The sequence below is a fragment of the Oncorhynchus gorbuscha genome, linkage group LG11, assembly GCF_021184085.1.
Source record: "Oncorhynchus gorbuscha isolate QuinsamMale2020 ecotype Even-year linkage group LG11, OgorEven_v1.0, whole genome shotgun sequence".
In the NCBI taxonomy this organism is placed as follows: domain Eukaryota; kingdom Metazoa; phylum Chordata; class Actinopteri; order Salmoniformes; family Salmonidae; genus Oncorhynchus; species Oncorhynchus gorbuscha.
Genome location: NC_060183.1, coordinates 53612025 through 53624063, shown reverse-complemented (window position 1 = coordinate 53624063; position 12039 = coordinate 53612025). Strand labels below are relative to the sequence as shown.

The 12039-nt window shown below is 44.8% G+C and overlaps 1 protein-coding gene across 1 annotated transcript in view; it reads right to left on the bottom strand.

Moving 5' to 3' along the window:
- The window catches only part of LOC124048942 (BMP/retinoic acid-inducible neural-specific protein 1), a 179507-nt gene that overhangs the window by 98675 nt on the left and 68793 nt on the right, over positions 1-12039 (bottom strand). The window lies entirely within an intron of this gene.

Here is a 12039-nt window from a genome sequence, read left to right as displayed (position 1 = left end):
TGTGAATGATCAGCATTAAACCAAACTGCTTTTGCCACGGGCCAGATCTGGGTCCTGCAATCAGGCAAAACTCCTGATCTCTAATTGAATCACAATCATAGACCAATATTCTCATAGACATTTGAATTTCACTAAAATATCTACTATAGACATCCAATTTCAAAACAAATCAATTCTGTCCCTATTGTGTAAATTGTGTGGTCCAATAACTGCAATGGGAATGCTGGTCCATCATTACCCCAAGGCATGGCTGGGGAAACAACTGAAAGAGCTACATGATTCCACAAGCAAGAAAATCATAGCATTCTACAACTATTACATTGCAAAGTAATCCAGGTGTTATTCAGAATTATTTCCCAGATATTCATTTTAACAACAGCATAGCTATTACATAATCAGCCTTTGCCATATGTGTTTTACGCAGTAGGATTAGGGGCATCTCAAATATAAATATCCATCCAGCTATAATTCTTTGATTAGTATTCTTTGTCTGAAATAACCCCCCTGGCAGACCAGTTGTCCTTTTAATTTCCATGAGACAGCTTGCAGTTTGCATGTTTAGCAACACAGCATGTTTAGCAACACAGGCCCGCCAAGCAATTGTTACACTTTGAATGGCGGGGAAGAAGGACAATGTTAAAATAAAGATGTCACTTGGCAGCTTGAAGAGGTAGGCTAGGTACAGTATCCACTTATAATTTTGACACGTTGGTATTCAGACAGGTTCGTAAATCTCATTCAACAGGTTAGATCCTTCGGCAATGCCAAATGATTTTATAAGAGATTGCATTAGTTTGGGAGACACCACTGCCCCTTTATTCAATGGTGAAGCAGGGATTTTTGTCCCATATACCCTATCATACTCATGCAAACACGCACACACACCTGCACGAATGCACACACAGACAAAGTAGCTGCCAAAGTAGCTGCCAAGCAAACAAGAAAATGTCCATCCAGAGGCGGTGCTCTCAGCGGATGGTAATTTTAATACAGGGAAACTGAAATCCGTCTCGCCTAATTTCCACTAGCATGTCATCTGTGGAACTAGAGAAGAAATAAAAAACCCTAGATACCCTTTACTCCACACACAGAAACGCATAGCAAGTTCTCCCTCTAACCTTAACTCTATCCTCCTGAATCCTGCTTACACGCAAAGAACTCAAACAGGAAGTACCAGTGACGCGCTCAATACGGAAGTGGTCCAAAAAAGAGGATGATGCTAAGCTACAGGACTGTGTCGATAGCACAGACTGGATTATGGAGACTCATCCGATGACATTAAGGAGTTTACCACATTGTTAACCGACTTCCTTAACAAGTGCACCGACGAGGTCGTCCCCACAGTGACGTACTTACATATCCCAACCAGAAACCATGGATTACAGGCAACATTTGCACTGAACTAAAGGCTCGAGCTTCCACTTTCAAGGATAGGGGACACTAATCTGGACACCTATAAGAAATCCCGCTACAACCTCCGGCGAGTCATCAAACAGGCAAATCAGCAATACAGGACTAAGATTGAATTCTACTATGCAGGCGAAGATGTGGCAGGGCTTGCAAACTATCATGGATTACAAAGGGAAACCCAGCTGTGAGCTGGCCAGTGATGAAAGCCTACCAGACAAGCTCAATGCCTTTTATGCATGCTTCGAGGCAAGCAACACTGAACCATGCATGAGATCAACAGCTGTTCCGGACAACTGTGTGATCGCTCTCTCCATAGCCGATGTAAATAAGACCTTTAAACAGGTTACAATTCACAATAAATTACCAGATCATCTACTCAGAGCATGCACTGACCAGCTGGCAAGTGTCTTCGATTACATTTTCAACCTCTCCCTGACCCAGTCTGTAATACCTACCTGTTTCAAGCAGACCACCATAGTCCCTGTGCCCAAGAATACCAAGGTAACCTGTCTAAATTACTATCGCCCCGTAGCATTCACATATGTAGCCATGAAATGCTTTGAAAGGCTGGTCATGGCTCACATCAACACCATAATCCCAGACACCCTGGAACCACTCCAAATTGTATACCACCCAAACAAATTCACGCAATCTCTATTGCACTCCACCTTGCCATCTCCCACTTGGATCACCTATGTGAGAATGCTGTACATTTACTACAGTTCAGCATTCAACATCATAGTGCACTAAGCTAAGGACCATGGGACTAGGGCTGTTACAGGGACTGTATTAGAACCACAATGGCAGTCATGAGTCATAACTGCAATCAAATTCCATCTGAACATTTATTCATGATAACTACAGTAGGCTTCTCCAAGCTCTGATGATACTGATGGGCATTAGTAGGCTACCAAACTTGCTAACTGCTGGTATTCAGCACTCTATTGTCCCTCTAATCACTCTGACATCAATGCAAATGTATTCATAATTCATATCAAACACTTCATGAGAGCCCATAAGCTCAAGTTGTGCAACATCTCTATAGGCTACTCAATTGCATGAGAAAACAGTTTTGATGGCCTCTATTAAAAAGAAGAAGATCCCATCAGCTAGACCTACTATATGCATTTTTCAACTGTCCTAATATTAAGCACATTGCTTCGCTTTATAACAGGAGTATAATATAAATTAACCAAGGGAAAATTGTTGTCCATTCGCTATTTAAGTGCATAGCTGACATTTATTTTTTTCTCCTGATCCTATTCTGAGACAGGTGCATGATAATTGTCCATTCTAAATCTAAACTAATTTCACACATATCTTCTTTAGGTTATGTAAAGACAAGATTAAATTAAGAATAGTCTGATAACATTAGCCTGTCACTTGTGAATTATGTATTATCACTTGTGAATGATGCCCAGCGTGTGCATTACAGTGCATGCAGCTTTTTCAAATCATAGTCACACAGCTCATGCCTATAAGTTTTGACAAGTTTTGTAATCACAACTAAAGTTGCCAAATAATTTCTTATAATGAAGTACATTAATCCGCTTTACGACTTGTGTTGATTCTAACTGGCATACATAGGCAGCGTGTGAGTTTGGGGAAGTTCATTTTCACCATAAAAATGCATTACATGCATTACATGCATAATCACATTTGCAGTCACTTTTGAGAACATGTGATTTCCTGCTAATTGATTGCATTTTGGAACATTTGTGCCTATAGTTTACTTCTGTGTGCTCATTGCTGTGCTTATAATGTGCTTTGCATTACTTCATCAAATTGTCAAAGAATCCCTCGCTCCTGTTCTCTGTGCTATAGCATGGCACGAGGTACCGATGTACTAAGTGTGGAACCAACAGGAACAGCTTCTAGCCCCAAGCCATAATACGGCTAAATAGTTAGTAAGTAGTTAACCAAATAGCTACCCGGACTGTCTGCATTGACCCTTATTGCACAAACTCATCACATACTCTGCTGCTACCGTTTATTATCTATTCTAATGCCTATTCACTTTATTCCACGCTACGCCAATCTACCTCCATTACCTCATACCCCTGCACATCGACTCAGTACTGGTAACCCCTGTATAGATCCAAGTTATCGTTACTCATTGTGTATTTATTATTACGTCTTATTACTTTTCTTTTATTTCTCTATTTTCTTTCTCTTTGCATTGTTGTGAAGGGCCCGCATGTAAGCATTTAACTGTTAGTCTACACCTGTTGTTTACAAATACAATGAGACAAATACAATTTGATTTGATTTGATTTTAAACACAAACAGGCACACACACACTGTCCTTGATGGAGGTGCGGTGTCTCTGTGACAAGGGAATCTCTCTCTCTCTCTCTCAGCCTTTTGAAAAGCGCTTTCTAATTACTGCTCTTCAAGGGGATGGGAACAAATGAATGCAAATTGCATTGTGGCTGGTTTTGCATCAACAAATCTCAAGGTAGAGTAGGGAAGATAATGAGGCATATTAGGTCTCCACATGAAATTACTCACAAGGTAGGTAGCACACTTGCGTGGGTGTGGCTGTGTGTGTGCGTGCATTATGTGTATGGATGTGTAATTGTATATTTCTATATGTGAGCGTCTGTATATGAAACTCTACTTGTGTGTGTGTATCTGTGTCTCTGTGTATCAGTGTGCAATTGTCTCAGCACGAGTGAGGGAGAGATGGTGATAAAGAGAGAGAGAAAGACAAAGAGGAAGGGAGAAATGAAGAAAGCTACAATCTGGTCCAATTTGTGCTTATCTCTCCACTGGGTTTGGCTCATGTTCAAAAAAGGCAGCAGCCCTATTCAGATTTCTCATTTGCTGCAACCCCGTCCTTTGGATTCATTGAGACTTCATGTGTTCAATTGTAGGAACTGTCAAGGTGAAAGAGGACCCAAACGCGACTTAACAGTTGTAAAACGTCCATTTGTAGTTAAAGGAACCTGCCGGGTAGGCGTTCGACTGAGACACCTGCTCACACGCAGCATCTGATGAAGGCACAAAACACGACAGGACAGGGTGATACACAATCACGGCAAAAACACGACAGGACAGGGCGAAACGCAATCACAGCATGGTGAATACAATACAAGGAACCGACGGAACAGGAACGGATCACAAAGGAATAAATAGGGACTCTAATCAGGGGAAAGGATCGGGAACAGGTGTGGGAAGACTAAATGATGATTAGGGGAATAGGAACAGCTGGGAGCAGGAACGGAACGACAGAGAGAAGAGAGAGCGAGAGAGTGAGAGAGGGAGGGGAGAGAGAGGGATAGAACCAAACAAGACCAGCAGAGGGAAACGAATAGCATGGGGAGCACAGGGACAAGACATGACAATAAATGACAAACATGACATTCACCGAGCGCCTCCTGGCTTCCTGGCGGCAACGGAGGAAATCATCGATGAGCGAACGGTCCAGCACGTCCCGAGACGGAACCCAACTCTCTCCTCAGGACAACCCTCCCAATCCACTAGGTATTGGTGACCCCGTCCCCGAGAACGCATGTCCATAATCTTATGTACCTTGTAAATAGGTGCGCTCTGACAAGGACGGGAGGGGGAGGGAAGACGAACGGGGTGCGAAGAAAGGGCTTAACACAGGAGACATGGAAGACAGGATGGACGCGACGAAGATGTCGTCGAAGGATTGACGACCTGGGAGACACGGAACGGACCAATGAACAGGAGTCAACTTACGAGAAGCTGTCGTAAGAGGAAGGTTGCGAGTGGAAAGCCACACTCTCTGGCCGCAACAATACCTTGGACTCTTAATCCTGCGTTTACGGCTCTCACCGTCTGTGCCCTGTAACGGCAAAGTGCAGACCTCACCCTACTCCAGGTGCGCTCACAACGTTGGACAAACGCTTAGGGAACGCTGGACTCTGGGATGAGAACAGAGGAGGCTGGTAACCCAGACTACTCTGAAACGGAGATAACCCGGTAGCAGACGAAGGAAGCGAATTGTGAGCGTATTCTGCCCAGGGAGCTGTTCTGCCCAAGACGCAGGGTTTCTGAAAGAAAGGCTGCGTAGTATGCGACCAATCGTCTGATTGGCCCTCTCTGCTTGACCGTTAGACTGGGGATGAAACCCGGAAGAGAGACTGATGTCAAACGACAGAACTCCCTCCAAAACTGTGACGTGAATTGCGGGCCTCTGTCTGAAACGGCGTCTAACGTGAATTCTGAATACATTCTCAATAATGATTTGTATTTAGCGAGGGAATGAAATGTGCAGAGAACCTATCGACAACCGTCAGAATCACAGTCTTCCCCGCAGACAAAGGCAGACCGGTAATGAAGTCTAAGGCAATGTGAGACCATGGTCGAGAAGGAATGGGGAGCGGTCTGAGACGACCGGCAGGAGGAGAGTTACCCGACTTAGTCTGCGCGCAGTCCGAACAAGCAGCCACGAAGCACGCGTGTCACGCTCCTGAGTCGGCCACCAAAAGCGCTGCGAATAGACGCAAGAGTGCCTCGAACACCGGGATGACCAGCTAACTTGGCAGAGTGAGCCCACTGAAGAACAGCCAGACGAGTGGAAACAGGAACGAAAAGGAGGTTACTAGGACAAGCGCGCGACGACGCAGTGTGCGTGAGTGCTTGCTTAACCTGTCTTTCAATTCCCCAGACTGTTAACCCGACAACACGCCCATTCCCCTCGGGATCAGTAGAAGCCATAAACAGACGGGATAAGGCATCAGGCTTGGTGTTCTTGCTACCCGGACGGTAAGAAATCACAAACTCGAAACGAGCGAAAAACAACGCCCAACGAGCTTGACGGGCATTATCGTTTGGCAGAACGGATGTACTCAAGGTTCTTATGGTCTGTCCAAACGACAAAAGGAACGGTCGCCCCCTCCAACCACTGTCGCCATTCGCCTAGGGCTAAGCGGATTTTCACGGTTACCCACATCATAGTTGCGCTCAGATGGCGACAGGCGATGAGAAAAATAAGCGCAAGGATGAACCTTATCGTCAGACTGGAAGCGCTGGGATAGGATGGCTCCCAATACCTCTGAAGCGTCAACCTCGACAATGAATTGTCTAGTGACGTCAGGAGTAACGAGGATAGGAGCGGACGTAAAACGTTCTTTTAGAAGATCAAAAGCTCCCTGGGCGGAACCGGACCACTTAAAACACGTCTTAACAGAAGTAAGAGCTGTGAGAGGGGCAGCAACTTGACCGAAATTACGAATGAAACGCCGATAGAAATTAGCGAAACCTAAAAAGCGCTGCAACTCGACACGTGACCTTGGAACGGGCCAATCACTGACAGCTTGGACCTTAGCGGAATCCATCTGAATGCCTTCAGCGGAAATAACGGAACCGAGAAAAGTAACGGAGGAGACATGAAAAGAGCACTTCTCAGCCTTTACGTAGAGACAATTCTCTAAAAGGCGCTGTAGAACACGTCGAACGTGCTGAACATGAATCTCGAGTGACGGAGAAAAAATCAGGATATCGTCAAGATAGACAAAAACAAAAATGTTCAGCATGTCTCTCAGAACATCATTAACTAATGCCTGAAAAACAGCTGGCGCATTGGCGAGACCGAACGGCAGAACCCGGTACTCAAAATGCCTAACGGAGTGTTAAACGCCGTTTTCCACTGTCCCCCTCTCTGATGCGCACGAGATGGTAAGCGTTACGAAGGTCCAACTTAAAAGCACCTGGCTCCCTTCTCGAAGGCTGATGACATATCAGGGAAGCGGATAACGATTCTTAACCGTTATGTCATTCAGCCTCGATAACATCCTTCTTTTTAACAAAAAGAACCCCGCCCCGGCCGGAGAAGAAGAAGGCACTATGGTACCGGCGTCAAGAGACACAGACAAATAATCCTGCATTGTGTTACGTTCGGGAGCCGACAGAGAGTATAGTCTACCTCGAGGAGTGGTCCCCGGAAGGAGATCAATACTACAATCATACGACCGGTGAGGAGGAAGGGAGTTGGCTCGGGACCGACTGAAGACCGTGCGCAGATCATGATATTCCTCCGGCACTCCTGTCAAATGAGGTTCCTCCTGAAAGTAGGAACAGAAGAAACGGGAGGGATGGCAGACATTAAACACTTCACATGACAAGAAACGTTCCAGGATAGGATAGAATTACTAGACCAATTAATAGAAGGATTATGACATACTAGCCAGGGATGACCCAAAACAACAGGTGTGTCAAAAAGAAATAGTCTCACTGTGGTTACCAGATACTGTGAGAGTTAAAGGTAGTGTCTCAAATTTGATACTGGGAAGATGACTATCTAAGGCAAACATGGGCGTAGGCCTGTCTAACGGTCTGAAAGGAATGTTATGTTTCTGCTTCGTCCAAAACAACCCTCAGCCCCAGAGTCAATCAAAGCACTGCATGTAGCACCCGAACCGGTCCAGCGTAGATGGACCGACATAGTAGTACAAGATCTAGATGAAGGGACCTGAGTAGTAGCGCTCACCAGTAGCCCTCCGCTTACTGATGGACTCTGGCCTCTTACTGGACATGAATTAACAAAATGTCCAGCAACTCCGCAATAGAGGCACAGGCGGTTGGTGATCCTCCGTTCCCTCTCCTTATTCGAGATGCGAATCCCTCCCAGCTGCATGGGCTCAGTCTCAAAGCCAGAGGAGGGAGATGGTTGCGATGCGGAGCAGGGAAACACCGTTGATGCGAAGCTCTCTTCCACGAGCCCGGTGACAAGATCCCCGTCGTTCTATGCGGATGGCGAGAGCAATCAAAGAATCCACATCTGATGGAACCTCCCGGGAGAGAATCTCATCCTTAACCACTGCGTGGAGTCCCTCCAGAAAACAGAGGCAGCAAGAGTGCGAAACTCAATGGAATAATCCGTTATGGACCGTTCACCTTGGCATAAGGAAGCCAGGGCCCTAGAAGCCTCCCCACCAAAAACTGAACGGTCAAAAACCCGAATCATCTCCTCTTTAAAGTTCTGGAATCTGTTAGAGCAATCAGCCCTTGCCTCCCAGATAGCTGTGCCCCATTCTCGAGCCCGGCCAGTAAGGAGTGAAATGACGTAAGCAACCCGAGCTCTCTCTCAGAGTATGTGTGGGGTTGGAGAGAGAACACAATCTCACACTGCGTGAAAGGAGCGGCACTCAGTGGGCTGCCCGGAGTAGCAAGGTGGGTTATTAACCCTGGGTTCTGGAGGCTCGGCAGGCCAGGGAGTAACAGGTGGCACGAGACGTAGACTCTGGAACTGTCCAGCAGAGGTCGGAAACCCGAGCGGCCAGGTTCTTTGGATTCATGGCGAATAACAATGGTTCCTTTGGCTCCTTGGATCACAGAACCGCTGGGTCCATTCCCTTCTGTCATGCAGGTTGTACCCAAACGCGACTTAACAGAAACAGAGTTTATTAAAGTCCAAAACGGAATAACAGAAATCCTCTAGATTTGTAGAGGGAAAAAAACTGGAGAAGCGGCCACAGACTGCAGGTCCTGGTTGCTCACACGCAGCATCTGATGAAGGCACAAAACACGACAGGACAGGGTGATACACAATCACGGCAAAAACACGACAGGACAGGGCGAAACGCAATCACAGCATGGTGAATACAATACAAGGAACCGACGGAACAGGAACGGATCACAAAGGAATAAATAGGGACTCTAATCAGGGGAAAGGATCGGGAACAGGTGTGGGAAGACTAAATGATGATTAGGGGAATAGGAACAGCTGGGAGCAGGAACGGAGTGCGACAGAGAGAAGAGAGCGAGAGAGTGAGAGAGGGAGGGGAGAGAGAGGGATAGAACCAAACAAGACCAGCAGAGGGAAACGAATGCATGGGGACTCTATGACAAACTCTATAATCTCTTAATCTCTTCACACAATAAAACAGATGCAGGCTAAATGCAGGTTAACACAGGGCCCAGGTCAAATAGCACTACTCATTATTAAGACAAATCCAAACCAATCAAGTTTGACTCAATTACCTAGTTTATCATTCATTACATGATCTGCTGAAATATTTGGCATGTGTGCAACAGCACACACAATATGGGTTGTACTGTAAATGTAAAGCAGGAAATGAAATGACTCATGCTGTTATCTAGGCAATATGTTCTAGTGATAATGTGTCAATTCAACGTTGTCTGACAGAAAATTATTAATAATAATAATAATAATAATTCCATTGCACATGTTGATTGTGCATTGCAAGCAGTAATTCTGCTGTACTATAACAGCACCGAAAGCGTACTTTGTCTCAGGTACACCACCAAGGCCCCGTTTTCCTCTCCTAGACTCACCAACCCTCAATTGTTCCCCACCATGATTAAGCTGTGAGTAGGTCCTTGGGCCCTTCAAATTGACCTATTACTTAGTTCCAATTCTCAGAGAGACGATCAGCTGGGTTCAATTTCCCCGTGCATTGCTCGGTGGTAACAACTTTCATTGGCCGTGTTCAGCATGCTATTACCATCAGACTCCCTTTGGCCTGTACTCTTGTATTTGGATTGTGTCCAAAGTCACATGCATTCATCAGAATATACGCCTACCTTTTTCAGGCAATAGCGAGATTTGCCAGCAGTCTTGATAGTGTGATGGTATGGCCTGATAAATGTGACATGTAAATGAATGGTCTCTGTCAACGTCTCTGGTAAAATAACAGGTAATAAAATGGCAATAAAGGGTTAACGCAATTATATTCACATGAAGACAGCAGATGGTGTGAATACAAAGGCGATGAGTAATGTGTTTTTATCGTAACTCTAAACAGCCTCTCAAAATAACTGTTCTGAAAGCCTATGTTAATAAAATGTGATTACCTCAATCTGATTAGTTGGTTATGTTATTTCATCAGCTAAAGGGGGATGGTAGACTGCATCTATCAGTAACAAGCCTTTTGCTCATCAACTTTTCCCCAACATGAGCACAAAATAATATGCCAGTTTCATATTTTCCTCCATTGTATTCCCATAATTCATCCACCATTTTGTTCATATCAGATATCCAATAGACGTTTCTTGAGGTGAAAACAAAAACATCACAATTCTTCAATGTCAAAAAGACAAGTAATTTTCTAGAGCACAATGCTCGGTGGTGTGTGTTGGTGTATGCTGATTAATCCGGGCTACTCTTCAGAGATCAGTTGCTGTGTGTGTGTGATGGACACACACACATCTAAATGGAATGATAAGTCAACAGACATAATAATAATCATTCCAAGAGAACTGAGAGATTATCAGATTTACCCAAGTCGCCCTCGTGCTCCCTCCATCTTTCTCTCTCTCTCTCTCTGTTATGTATCAATTCGTTTTAAGTACATCCCTCTTCACGGCTCAGGACGATTAGCACGGAAGCATATGTGGCGGCCATATGCATTTGGGTCCGTATGCCCAGATTAGGCAGGCCAGCAGATGGGACCTGTGATATGATTCACTGCTTCATTTTTCAACTCAAAGCCTAGTTTAATGACCCCTCAAAGAAACATGTGAGAAGATAAATACTAGTGCCACTGCAAACTAAGACAAGTGGAAGAAAGCATTATTATCACTTCAGTCAGGCATTAGAGGAGAGATTGTGTGAGGTGGGGAGTGTGTTTTATTTTTCCTTTATTTAACTAGGTAAGGCTGTTAAGAGCAACATCTTATTTACAATGACAGCCTAGCAGGGAACAGTGCCTTGTTCAGGGGCAGAATGATATTTTACCTTGTCAGCTCAGGGACTCGATCCAGCAACCTTTCGGTTACTGGCCCAAAGCTCTAACCACAAGGCTACCTGCCGGGCAAATGCCAGATGGGCTGGTCCATTTTTAGCCTAGTGAGCCTAACTAGTTTTATTTTGTGCAAAATTATCATTATCTGGCTAAAAAAATGGGGTCTCAAGGAATACAATGGGCCGGTGTGGGAGCCTCGAAGAATAAAATAGGCCGGTGTGGGAGCCTCGAGGAAAAAAATGGTCCGGTGTGGGAGCCTCGAGGAAAAAAATGGTCCGGTGTTGGGGCCTCGAGGAAAGATTTTTGCTGAGATCTGTGACATACACTACCAGTCAAATCATTTAGAACATCTACTCATTCAAGTTTTTTTTTGACTGTTTTCTACATTGTATAATAATCGTGAAGATAATAAAACTATGAAACACATGGAATAATGTAGTAACCAAATTTTTTTTAAACAAATCAAAATATATTTTATATTTGAGATTCTTCAAATAGCCACCCTTTGCCTTGATGAACTATGCACACTATTGGCATTCTCTCAACCAGCTTCACCTGGAATGCTTTTCCAACAGTCTTGAAGGAGTTCCCAAATATGCTGAGCATTTGTTAGCTGCTTTTCCTTCATGCTGCAGTCTGACTCATCCCAAACCATCTCAATTTGGTTGAGGTCAGGGGATTGTGGAGGCCAGGTCCTATGATGCAGCACTCCATCACTCTCCTTCTTGGTCAAATAGCCCTTACACAGCCTGGAGGGGTGTTGGGTCATTGTCCTGTTGAAAAACAAATGATAGTCCCACTAAGCACAAACCAGATGGGATGGCATATCGCTGCAAAATGCTGTCGAAGCCATGCTGGTTAAGTGTGCCTTGAATTATTTTAAAAAATCACCAGCAAAAAACCCCCACACCATAACACCTCCATGCTTTAAGGTGGGAAATACACATGCAGA